Source organism: Zingiber officinale, chromosome 2B (assembly GCF_018446385.1).
Source record: "Zingiber officinale cultivar Zhangliang chromosome 2B, Zo_v1.1, whole genome shotgun sequence".
In the NCBI taxonomy this organism is placed as follows: Eukaryota; Viridiplantae; Streptophyta; class Magnoliopsida; order Zingiberales; family Zingiberaceae; genus Zingiber; species Zingiber officinale.
The window spans coordinates 6,067,391-6,080,636 of record NC_055989.1 but is presented as its reverse complement, the minus strand read 5'-3'; the positions used below and the strand labels follow the sequence as shown (position 1 = coordinate 6,080,636).

Genomic DNA, 13,246 nt, shown 5'->3' with positions numbered 1-13,246 from the left:
AGATTGAAAGAAAATTTAAATATTAAATACACTTCTTTAAAGAAGGATAATTTGACCAATTTAATTAATTCAAAATTAAAAAACTAAACATTTAAATCTTAAATAAAATTAATGTTAATTATACAAAAATATTAAAAGGAAAATCAATAATTTAGGGGGAGGCTCCAAATTAGTTGGCACCTCCAAAAGTAACCTACCAGACAGGGTAATTAGGATTAGAGTAAAAAGGGACAAAATTTAACTTGATCTACGGTACTGGTGAAGTTTTTGATGATAGTAGGTTAGGGAAGTTCAGTCTATGCATGTCTAGAAAGATATGACTTCGACTTGGTGTATTTGGCTAAGTGGAACTAATTGAAGCTACCTCTTACGGATCCTAACTAGTTAGACCAAGGTTTTATACTAAGTTCAGTGGATAGGACTATTTGAAAAACTTCGAAGGCATTGTTATTCTAATGATGTCCAAGTGACTCACCATAGCCCAGAAGTTTATCCAAAGAATGTCTATTTGTTGATCCTAAAGCTAAACTTGAATCTAACACAAAGTTAAACCAAACCCTGAAATTAAACTTAATTCTTCTCACAAAAATTATAGGATTCCTTGATTGAAAACATAGATTGGGTGAGATGACTAAGAAAATCAAATTAAATTCAAACTAAATTTAAATTCAAATTAAATTCAAACTAAATTTAAATTTAAATTAAATTTAAAGTCAAATTAAATTCAAACTAAATTAAATTTTAAATTAAATTCAAATGAAATTAAATTTAAATTAAATTCAAACTAAATTAAAATTAAATTAAAATCAAATTAAACTAAACTATTAAATTAAAATTAAACTTTAAACTTAAATTTAAACTTAAAATAAAACTTAAAATTAAAATTTAAACATAAAATTTTAACTTAAAATTAAATTAAAATTAAAACTTAAAATTAAAACTTAAATTTAAAATTAAACTTTAAATTTAAATTTAAACATAAACTTAAACTTTAAACTTAAATTTAAAATTAAACATAAACTTTAAATTTACATTTAAACCTAAAATAAAAGTTAAAATTAAAATTAAACTTAAACTTTAAACTTAAAATTAAAAAGCTTAAAATTTAAATTTAAACTTAAACTTAAAATTTAAACTTAAATTTTAATTTAAAATTAAACTTTAAAATTAAAATTTAAACTTAAATTTAAAATTAAACTTTAAAATTAAACTTTAAACTTAAATTTAAAATTAAACTTCAAAATTAAAATTTAAACTTAAAATTAAAATTAAAATTAAAATTAAACTTTAAACTTAAAATTTAAACTAAAATTTAAAATTAAACTTTAAACTTAAATTTAAAATTAAACTTAAAATCAAACTTTAAAGTAAAATTAAAACTAAAATTAAATTAAAATTAATTCTAATATATGTTACTTAACTTAAATTTTAACTTAATTTAACAACCTGAAGTTAAAATCTTATTTAATTTAAATCTACTTAATTTTTAACCTTAATTTTAAAAAAATTAAACTAATATACTTATTTCACAGATTAATTAATCTAATAATAATCTCAATCAAAATCATGTTAAATTTTTCTATTTTAAAATTTATTTTAAAATCCTTTTAAATATTTTATAAATCTTTAAAACATTATTTTAAAAACTCTATTACAAATTATTTTAAATTTTATTTTAAAATTCTTTTAAATATTTTAAAAAATCTTTAAAAATTATTTTTAAAAATCTTTTAAAAGTTATTTTAAAAATACTTTTGAAATCCTTTTAAAAATTATTATTAAAAAAATATTTTTAAAAAATTATTTTAATTTTTTTTTTAAAAAAAAACTCTTTTAAAAATCATTTAAAAAATCTCCTTTAAACAAACAGTTTAAATTCAATTTTAAACATTATTAAAAACTATTTTAAAAATTGATTTAAATTTAATTTTAAAAATTATTTTAAAAACTATTTTAAAAATGATTTAAATTTAATTTTAAAAATTATTAAAAACTATTTAAAAATTGGTAAAAACTATTGTAAAAATTATTTTAAAAACTATTTTAAAATTATTTTAAAATCATTTGAAAAACTTTTAAGAATAATCATTTTAAAAGTTCTTTTTTAAACTTTTAAAATAATTTTAAAGTCCTTTTAAAAAATCTTTTAAAAATTATTTTTTAAAAAATAAACCATTGATAATGATTAACTATTATTAAATTAGCACCAAATTATTTCATCCACCTAAATCGAAAAGTAAACATAAGTAAGTAATCTTAATAAGGTATAAATAATTTTGATGAACATTAGTGTAACGAACAGTTAATTCCCTAGGCACTAAGGTCAACATTTTTATTATAACAAAGATAACCAGAAGGTGCTAAGTTAATGTAACGACCATCCTTCTTACTATACTATACTACTCTCTAAGGATCACCGTTACTTAACTGTTAACTCTACTTAACTGGTATGATAGAAATCACGAGGAGTCTCTACCGAAAAATTTCGACAGAGTCTCCCCTGTATCGGTGACCTTAAACTGAGATACAAACATAATATACATCAGCCACTGGTGGCTGGAACATATATCAAACATACAAAAGAAATAACATCACCACGCAGTTTAATAAAATCAAATCATGCAAGTAATGAACAACGGAAACAAAATAAATTACAGCTTAAATTTTCTTGTCAACCTATATACAGAATTAATCTAACAAATTCTTAGACTAAGTCCCAAGACTTCCATAGTCCTGGCATCACACACCATCCGCGCCACCTTGTCGCCTTCCTTTGCTAAATCTTTTCCTTTCCTGTATCTGCAGTAAGAGGAAATGAAAACTATAAGTAAAATGCTTAGTAAGCGCTATCTAACTCACAAAAACTCGATATGCATGTGAGTATACTGAAAACTAAAACTAAATGCTCAAAAGGAAAACTACTCATGCTCATCTACTAGTAAAAGAAACAAACGCACTGAAATGCTAAACAGGTAAAGCTACTCATGCTCTTCTAATAGCAAAGAACAGTAAGCTAATCTAAATAACATGCTAGCATAAAATAAAACTCAACTTGCTGATTTTAAAACAAAGTGAAACTTAATTCATTTGTTCTAAACTTATTCTTTTAATTATCTCACTTGTTTAAAACTTATCCTTTAATACTTTTATACTTATGTAAAAATTTATTTTACTTGTTCAAAAACTTATACTTATAATACTTCAAAATAATAATAAACTTTCTTCTTGGGCCCAGGCGTAGTACCATCTTATGTGCGTTCCCTAATAGGTTGGGGTAGCGAGCCACCAATCCTAAAAGAGCAGACCTCGGTCTACCAGGGCCAAGATCTCGGAATCGGACACCTGGATTTGTTTAACGACAACCTCGGAAGTCGGGTACTAGCCTCTTCAAAGTAAAATATCTTAATTACTTCTTCTTTAAAATGTCTTGACATTTTAATAAGCACCTTATGTGCCAAAATCCCTAAAGTCTTGACCTTGGGATCTACTTAAGGCCTTGGCCTTCTTCTTTCTTTTCTTTATTTTTCTTATACTTGTTAATACTTCTAAAAGAATATTTCTTTAAAAAGAAACTGAAATATTTAAGCCAATTCTAACTTTGAAATGCTAAACTACACAACCAAGAGATCTTAAGCTGCATATTAAGGAACTAAAAACAAAAAGGGTCATCAGCATGTTAAATAATTGATAATACAATAGTCTAAATGAGCCACGGAAACTCGACAATTAATTTGCACTCTACACATGGTACCATTTGTTTTCTATAGCTAAGGATATGGGGAATCAACTTTAAACTAAACTGATACATGAACCTGATAATCTTGATACCAAATTCCTGCGTAGATACACTAAGCTGAGCATGATTGAAGTTCCTACAATTGAACCATGATCTTGGATAAACACTTTTTATACCGGTAACCAAGTTTGGGCAGAAATGTATCGAACCAAAAAGAAACTATACTATTAAGCCAAATGACAAATGCAGGAACCAGGTAACCTTGATGCTAACTTATGCAGAGACAATTAAAACTCAAGGTGAAACATATATAGAAGGATTCAAGTCTTCAAGTTATGCAAGCCCAGAAATCAGTGAAACCATAGATCCATGGTCACAACAGCTAACTAAAATCCTAATTATGGGCATCAACATCCAATACAAAAATCTGGACAGGAAACTATATAAATTTGATCTAAATTCCTTTTTTTTTGGCAACACGACAGAGTCTCAAATCATTAGCGACTAAAAATCGATCACACAACCTCAAAGCCACTATGGCTAGACTTCAAATCTGTTCTCTGAAATTCTAGCACAAGAAAACACAAAACATCCTTGAATCGAATCCCCCATTCACCAAGTTAACCAAACTTTGCTGGACAACAGTAGGAAAAGGGAGAAAAACATCTCTAATCTGAGCTTAAACATCAACAGCATGGCCAGAGATCTGGACACAATAAAGAAAGTAATAGCATCATCAGTCGAAGCCTATTCTACAAAACTCTGCTCAGACTTTCGGAAGCAACAAGAAGAAGCAAAACTTCACCATCCAAAGTTTAAACTGCCAACAAATATCCATCCAGAAATTTCAGAAACAATAGAAAGCTAAAGCATCATCGATCAAGGCTAAATCTGCGTACATACTTATAAAAATCTACGCTATTATTGGAATTCTACATAGATAACTAACAAAATCTGCACTACACTATGCTTATCCAAATCTGCACTATAAGCTCTAAAGCTGGTATAGAATCCATGAACGATTCTTGTTCATTGTATAGAACAACCGAAACTAACAGTAAGGGTTGTTCGTGCCCACTTCGTAGCGCAACAAACTATACAACAGCTCTTAATTAACAGTAAGCAACAGTAGGATAACAACATAAAGGAAACTACATGTTATTCAACAAATCTAGGCCTTCTTATGTTCAGCTAAGTAGCCGAATTGCGCAGCAACCCAAAGGGAGTTACTCGTGCCCCTTTTTCTTTGCATAAGATCAAATTTCAACTTGCTGTAAAGTTAAAATAGACCTATATAACACCTTCACAGCTTAACCCTAATTGTAAAGCAACCCAAAATCAAAACCTAAACAAATTCCCCTCTTATATCCCTAATGAAACTCACAGCAACAACATGGCAGCAAGTTCACAACATGCTTCAAAAATCAAAAGACACAAGGAAACATCAATCGAATCCGGAACCACTCTTACCGCAGGTGAGTAAGCGACTTACAGCATGTTCTTGGTTTCAAACCGAATGGGAAAAACTTCTAGGGTTCGGACAGCTCGAGATCTCCGACCCTTCTTCGTGCTAACAGTTCCCTCTTGACGGGGGAAGCTCGGATCCGAGAAGAACTCGCAGAATCCCTTTGGCCGGCCACCGGAGAAGCCCTAGCTCCTCGTTGTGGTTTCGCCCGAGAGGAGGAGTTGCGGACGCCGCGTGAGGAGGAAGGAGAGAAACAGGATTAGGGGTTCGGGTAAATCAAGCCCTAAGTTAAGTTCCTCTTTTATAATTTCAATATTCGGTTAAATTCTTTAAATAATTTTGCTATCTATTCTAAACAGAACCGACGGCCTGAACACTTGGTCAGCTGCGGTTTGGCGCGAGTTGGAGGTCGCGCGTTCGAACTCTGCTCGGCTCCCTTTATTTTGGTATTTCTGTTCCTATTATGGCTTAAGTATAATTTAGTTCCTATATATTCACAAAATATCCGCAGCACACTTGGTTAGCTGGATTCGATCAAGGTTTGGTTTGGTCGGAGGTCTCGGGTTCAAAACTCGGCTTGGATATTTTTTTGTCAAAACTTCTTTCGTTTAATAAAAATACCAAACGACCTTCAAAAATTACATAAAAATCTCTAGAATATTTCTAAATATTTTTAACCACTATTTAGAACTCCAAATGAGGAAATTTGGATCGTTATAGTTAAGAGGAAGTGTCAAATTAAGGGGGAGGGGGGAATATCAAATTCCGGAGGAGGATCAAACTTTTTTAAAAAATTATTTCTTTAAGCCTTTTTATTAAAAAGCCTTTTTACCAAACATTTAAATCTTACATTAAATGTTTTTGGCAAATGTTTTCAAAAGCCTTGTTTTAAAAATAATTTTAAACACTTCTTTTTGAAAATCTTACTTAAAAGGTTTACTTAGAAAAAGTTCTTTGTGAAGGTTTTTTTTTACCTACTTACGCATTTTTGAAAGTTACTTTAAAACTTTTTAATTCCCTAAACTTCTTAGAAAATATTTTAAAAAAAATATCTTTGAAATATGGTTTTAATCTTTGAACATATTTTTTGAAAGCTTTATCAAATTCTTGCAAAAATCTATCTTTGAAATATGTTATATGTTTTCATGTCACACCCCAGGTAATCCCTGCCAGAAAAAATTTCGACAACATCTGTCATGTCCGGATGACAATATGAATCCAGAATACATATATCTAATCCTCGGCCCACACGGCCGGAACAATACAACACAAATAATAAACAAACCACGCAGTTTATATCAACATTCCACACAAGGTAATATGAACCATCCACAATCAGAAAGACGATATAAAAATCATCGTAGATATAAGTAATGAAAATATCCGCAGTGGAAAACAAGAGTAGCAAACCCAAAAGTCAACATAAAGCCCAAGTACAAAAATCCCACATCACCAGCATATGCATAGAAACAATAACAGAAATCAACAACAAGAAATCCTCACGACAAGGGGGGCTAGTGATTGGAATATCTCCCGACGGCCTCAACCTGAAAAATAGTAATATAATGGTGTGAGTTCAAAGAACTCAACAGGTAATCCAATAGATATGTACAGCGACATATAACTACCAGCAATAACTTATAATACAGTCTCCTAAACCATAGAACCTATAGTATAATCTCCTAATAGTATAACAGGTATGCATAGCTGAATAAACTGTAGTAACTAACAATAAGCATGTAATACAGTCTACAACAAGAATAATAAGAAATGCATAACTGAAATAAACTGTACTCACCTGCGAGTCTTGACCATATGACTGTGAACATACACAGATAAAAATAGTCAGAGCAAATAAGTATGTAGCCTGTATGCCTGACAATCATATGCAGTCACCAAAATACATCATCCAATATGCAACAATCACAATAAATGTAGTTTGTGCATATTATGCAATATGACATGGTCACCCCTGACGCCAATCAGCCATCTCACACACAATGGTGAGACCTAGTGGTAGGGTTGTAACACCGTGCACTCTGCCGTCACTACCCCTGATGAGTGACCGAGTGGACGGGATGCACCGGAGTACACCTATCCTCCTACCTCAACCATAGTGAGGGAGCGCAATGCTCTCATCTCCCGATACACGATGACGGGGAGGGACCCCGGCGTGCTACCACGCTGCCTATCACACTACCCATGAGTGGAGCCTCCAGCGGAGCACCACCGAGCAACCTACACACCTTGTGTGCTGTGCCACTACCCATGCAGTGGTCACGTGGTATGCAGGTCCATGTAACCGGCCGACGAGCTCAACAATAATAGAGTCGTCAATCGCCCAACATGCAATCATGCAATATGGTGCATGCGGCTACAGTATGTCATACTAGAACATAGCCTCCTCCATATATGTGTGTGCCAAAAAGGTAAACGCATATATATAACCATGATATAAGTAGCATAAATCCAAGAACATCACATATAACAATGATATAAGTATCATGAATCCAAGGACACGTATCAAACGTGTAAAGCAACTAATCCAGTATAGTGAAGCACTATAAATACATCTATCTCTATTAACACAGATACGCATGGTAAGAAATAAAAGTATACCAGACTAATGTATAACAAATAACAGTAGAAACATGTATCAGGTATCATCTAAGCTAAAACCAGGGAAGTGCTTAATCTACCAAATACTACTAGTTATATGTAAACTACACATATCATAAGACAATATCGAAAAGATAAGTCAAAGGGTACCCGCCTCAAATAGCGGGTAGTATCACGCCAAATCCAACGTCGAGATGCCTGTCTCGAATCAGAGTCCTGTGTCAAACAATATATATATTTTATTTAGCTAAATCCAAATGAATAGCTAAATAAAATCCCTAAAAGTAAATTAGGGCAAAACCCTAATCAACACAACCTCAATCTACCTAATTAAATCTAATGGTTAATTAGGGTTAGTTACCTAATCCCTAATCACCAATTAGATTAGAAATCTAGACTTAAATCAAATCCAATAGTTGACAAGGGTTAATTGCCTTAACCCTAATCATTCCATTAGATTAAATCTAAGCAATTAAATCTAATCACAATTCAACAACTAATTATAACCTTAAATCCAAAACATGATCTACCACATGTTCCATTCTAAATTCAATTCAAGCATAACCCTAACTCAAATATAGAACATGTATCAATTACTCCTACACATACCTCAAATCCCAGCTCTCTGCTCTTGATCCGCAGCTAAAGAGGAGCTGCTGGAAGGAGTGTTGTCGGAACAAAGTGAGCTGGATCAAGAACACCAAAGAACAGAATAGAACAGATCTTTACAGCCACGCTTGTTGATCCACAACACTCAATTTCACCTCACAGCCCTTATCAATTGATCCACAACTGAGGATCGTCACTGCTGGAACCCAAGATCACCTTCACAGAACAAATCCTCGCTGATGAATTCACCTCACGATCACAGAACCCCACCTCCCTTCAACCGTGAGCTCAATCACACCAAGAAACAGAAAAGTTCAAGATATGATCCAACGATGTCAGTAGGAAGAATCGAAGAGTAAGGCTCGAAGTTAGGGCACAAATCAGAGACATAGAAGGAATAAGGTTTGGATTGCTTACCCTTGAAACCCTAACTGCCTCTCCACACTGGCGATCGATGGATCTGGGAAGCTAGCTCCTCACCTTCGTGCTCCAAGCCCAATCTACGCCAACGATTGAGTGGTGGTAGACGCAATACGACGTCTGTAGTCCGGAGACAAAAGGCGTCGACCGGATCTGAGCTTAATCAGCGGCACCGGAACAAGAACTAGGGCTCGGCAGGCAGGCGTGAGAAGACAAGATGCTATGATGCAACCCGGAGAGGGAAATGCCAGCCGGATCTAAGATCAATCGGAGACGATGCCGGCGGAGAAAGATCGCCAGAGGTCGAAACTCCGTTCCCATCGGCGCCGATTCGTCAGAGAGAGAGGGAGACAGATCGTGAGCAGAGGGGAGATCGGGGAAGAGAGTGTCAGGTCGGCGCTTTTGGGGGAAGAAGGAAATAAAAGAAAAGGGATTATGTAATAAAAATATTTCCTCACTTAAACGGATATCCCAAATAGGCTTTACCCGCGCCCGCCGATCGATCCCCTGAAAACCCTCCGTACGAACACCGAAAAATTCTCAGAAAATTTCTAAAAATTCTGAAAAAATTTTATAAGGATATTTCTGAAATAACCCTATTTATTTAATTTTTTCCGATATCTCACATTCTCCCCTACTAATAAAAATTTGGTATCCAAATTTTGCTATAACCAATAACAAACACTAAAATATAACCAAACAGTATAAATGCTGAAAGAAACTATAACCCACATACCTCAAGTAAACAAATGAGGGTATCGAGCTCGGACCGTATCCTCCAACTTCCAAGTAGCCTCCTCATCAGAATGATGCTGTCATCCGAATTTAACCAGCGGAACAGTCTTGTTCCGCAGCTGACGCTCTCTATGGTCCAGCATCCGTACCGGAACCTCCTTGTAAGTGACGTCAGGCTGAATAGGAACTGATATATCTGACAGAACATGTGCTGGGTTGGATACGTATCTCCTCAGCATAGATACATGGAATACATCGTGAATGCTAGCTCGAGATGGTGGTAGCGCCAGATGGTAAGCTACTGCTCCAATCATCTCCAAGATCTGGAATGACCCAATATATCGTGGAGCTAACTTACCTCGAAGACCAAATCTTTTCACCCCTTTCGTGGGTGAAACTCTCAGAAATACATGATCACCAATAGGGAACTCCAGGAGTCTTCGTCTCCGATCAGCATAACTCTTCTGACGGTCCTGAGCCTCTGACATCCTCCATCTGATCTTACGAACCAACTCTGTCTCCTGCTAAGCTCTCTGAGGTCCTAGTAGCTGGGCCTCTCTAACCTCCTCCCAGAGGATGAGTGTCCGACAAGGTCTACCATACAACGCTTCAAACGGTGCCATCTGGATAGCCGAATGATAGCTGTTGTTGTAGGCGAACTCCACCAATGGCAGGTGGTCCTCCCAATTGCCTCCGAAGTCCATCGCACAAGACCTTAGCAAGTCCTCCAAACTCTGAATGGTCCACTCTGACTGCCCATCTGTCTGCGTATGGAATGCTGTACTGAAACAGAGCTGCGTGCCTAAATCCTGCTACAGACTGTGCCAGAATCAGGACGTGAACCGTGGGTCTCTATTAGATATAATGCTCAACGGAACACCATGGAATCTGATAATCTCTCGACAATATAACTCTGCTAATTGATCTAGAGAATCCGTCTTCTGGATCGCTAAAAAGTATGCGGATTTGGTTAATCGGTCAACGATTACCCAAACCGCATCATGGCCTCGTCGAGTCCTAGGCAATCCTACCACAAAATCCATAGTAATGTGCTTCCATTTCCACTCTGGAATAGGGATCCTCTGAAGTAAACTAGCAGGTCTCTGATGCTCAGCCTTCACCTGCTGACATACACGACATCTAGCTACAAACTCTGTGATGTCTTTCTTCATACCGTTCCACCAATAAGAACATCTCAAATCGCGATACATACGAGTTCCTCCTGGGTGGATAGCAAATCTAGAGCGATGAGTCTCCTGAAGTAACTCCTCCATGACCGGGTGAGACTGAGGCACACATAATCTGCCTTGGAAATAAACAATACCCTCATCATCTCGTGTAAACTCGGTCTGTTGTCCGGAAGCTATCTGGCTACCAATGAACTGTAAATGCTGATCTGCAGCCTGAGCCTCTCGAATCCTCATCCTGGTCGACTACTGAGCAACCATGGTAACAAGAATACCCTGCTCTATCCGTCCCTGCTCCTCAAGGCCCAACTCGGAGAATCCCTGAATCAAGTCCGTGACTAAAACTCGGTGACAAGCTAAAGTCCCTATGGACTTCCAGCTAAGTGCATCAGCAACCACATTAGCTTTACCCGGATGGTAGCTAATAGTACAATCATAATCCTTCAGGAACTTCATCCATCTCCTCTGTCGGAGATTGAGTTCCTTATGTGTAAAAAGATATTTGAGACTCTTATGATAAGTAAGAATCTCAAAAGTAATCCCATAAAGATGATGTCGCCAGCTAGCTCTAAATCATGTACTGGGTAGTTCTTCTCATTCTCCTTCAACTGACGAGAAGCATAAGAGACTACCCTACCGTGCTGCATCAAAACAACGCCCAAGCCCTGAAGAGATGCGTCTGTGTAAAGTACGAATCCGTCATCACCAGAAGATAAAACTAACACTGGTGTTGATACTAATCTTCGCTTCAGCTCTTGGAAGCTGGTCTCATAAGCCTCTAACCACGTGAACTTCACTCCTTTTCTGGTCAGATGTGTCAATGGCATAGCAATACTAGAGAAACCCTTAACGAATCGTCTGTAATATCCAGCCAGTCCCAAGAAACTGGGATCTCCTGGACTGACTTTGGCTGCTCCCAGCTAGTGATAGCCTCGATCTTCTGAGGATCTACTGAAATACCTCGGCTTGACACCACGTGCCCCAGAAACCAACTGAAGATAGCCAAAATACACACTTACTGAACTTCGCATACAGATGATGTCGTCGCAGAGTCTCTAAGACTATGCAAAGATGTTGCGCGTGCTCCTCCTTAGAACGCGAATAGATCAATATACCATCGATAAACAGAATAACAAACTGATCTAGGTACTCCAGAAAGATACGGTTCATCAGATCCATAAATACTGTAGGAGCATTGGTAAGCCCAAATTGCATCACCAAAAACTCATAATGCCCGTATCTAGTGCGAAATGTTGTCTTCTGAATATCAAAATCTTTGACTCTCAGATGATGATATCCAGACCGCAGATCAATCTTAGAATACATTGATGTATCTCTGAGCTGATCAAATAAATCCTCGATCCGTGGCAAGGGGTACTTATTTCTAATAGTCACTACATTCAGCTGCCTATAATCGATGCACAACCTCAGAGTACCATCTTTCTTCTTGACGAATAGTACAGGAGAACACTAAGGTGGAATACCGTGGGGTTCTCCACAAGGACACCGGGATGCTCCTGCCCGTGCATGCCATATGCAGCTGCTGCAGGAGGAGCTGTCATCTGCTGACGATGCGAAGATTGGGCTTTCAGCCCACCTCGCTGAGTCCCGGACTGACCAAATTGTCCTCCCAGAACAGAAACTCCGGAAGCTACATGCTTAGCCTTCAGCAAACAGTCTCGGCTCAAATGTCCAGATAGTTTGCAATAATAGCAAACTGACTGTCCCAGAGTGCATGCCGAGGTGATGTGATCTTGGGATCCGCATCGGGTGCAGTAAGGGTCACTGGTGGACAGTTTCTGGTTCTGCTAAGAAGACCGGGAACGTCCTGATGAAGATCGTCCTGACTTCTGGGGTCGATCAGATGACCCAGAAGTACCCTGACCCGTCTGAGTACGACTACTCTGCTGCTGTCCAGTAGTTTGTGGCTGCTGGATCTGTCTAGAAGTCTGATCAGTTTACTTCCTCTTTTTGTCTGTATTCACTCTCTGATGAGCAGACTCAATCATAAGAGCTCTATCCAGTGCCTCTGTGTATGATGAATAACCAAAATTGGCAATCTTCACCTGAAGATGCCCGTCCAGCCCCTGAATAAACTAAAACATATGAGATCTGTCCTCGACAACCAACTCAGGACAGAATCTGGCCAACCGATTAAATTCGGCATTATACTCCATCACTGAGCAGTTATTCTACCGAAGACTCAAAAAATCCAGCCGACGTGTCATCTAATACGCTCAGGGAAAATACTGACTCTCGAATGCCTCCCTAAATCTCACCCAGGTAATATGCTGCTCGCCTATAATCGAGCGCTGCGTATCCCACCAGATTTCTGCCTCGTCTTGTACCTCAAGTACGCAGTAGTAGGCACGACTAGAGGGGGTGTCGGGTATACTGAAGGTGATACCACTAGTGGTATAGTCGAGGTATGTACCTTTAAAGTCAGAACCGTCGAGTCCTATAATCCGATGTGCT

The 13,246-nt window shown here is 36.5% G+C and overlaps 2 long non-coding RNA genes across 2 annotated transcripts; both read right to left on the bottom strand.

Annotated features, from left to right (window-relative positions):
- Positions 1-2,579: 2,579 nt before the first annotated feature.
- LOC122048959 lies at positions 2,580-5,468 on the bottom strand. The gene is made up of 2 exons (XR_006130755.1): positions 5,229-5,468; positions 2,580-2,799 (listed from the first exon to the last, which is right to left on the bottom strand). It is a non-coding gene; the product is annotated as an uncharacterized LOC122048959 (long non-coding RNA).
- A 1,082-nt stretch (positions 5,469-6,550) lies between these two features.
- Positions 6,551-9,162, bottom strand: LOC122048958. Its single transcript, XR_006130754.1, has 2 exons — positions 8,430-9,162; positions 6,551-6,748 (listed from the first exon to the last, which is right to left on the bottom strand). It is a non-coding gene; the product is annotated as an uncharacterized LOC122048958 (long non-coding RNA).
- Between the last annotated feature and the right edge of the window lie 4,084 nt (positions 9,163-13,246).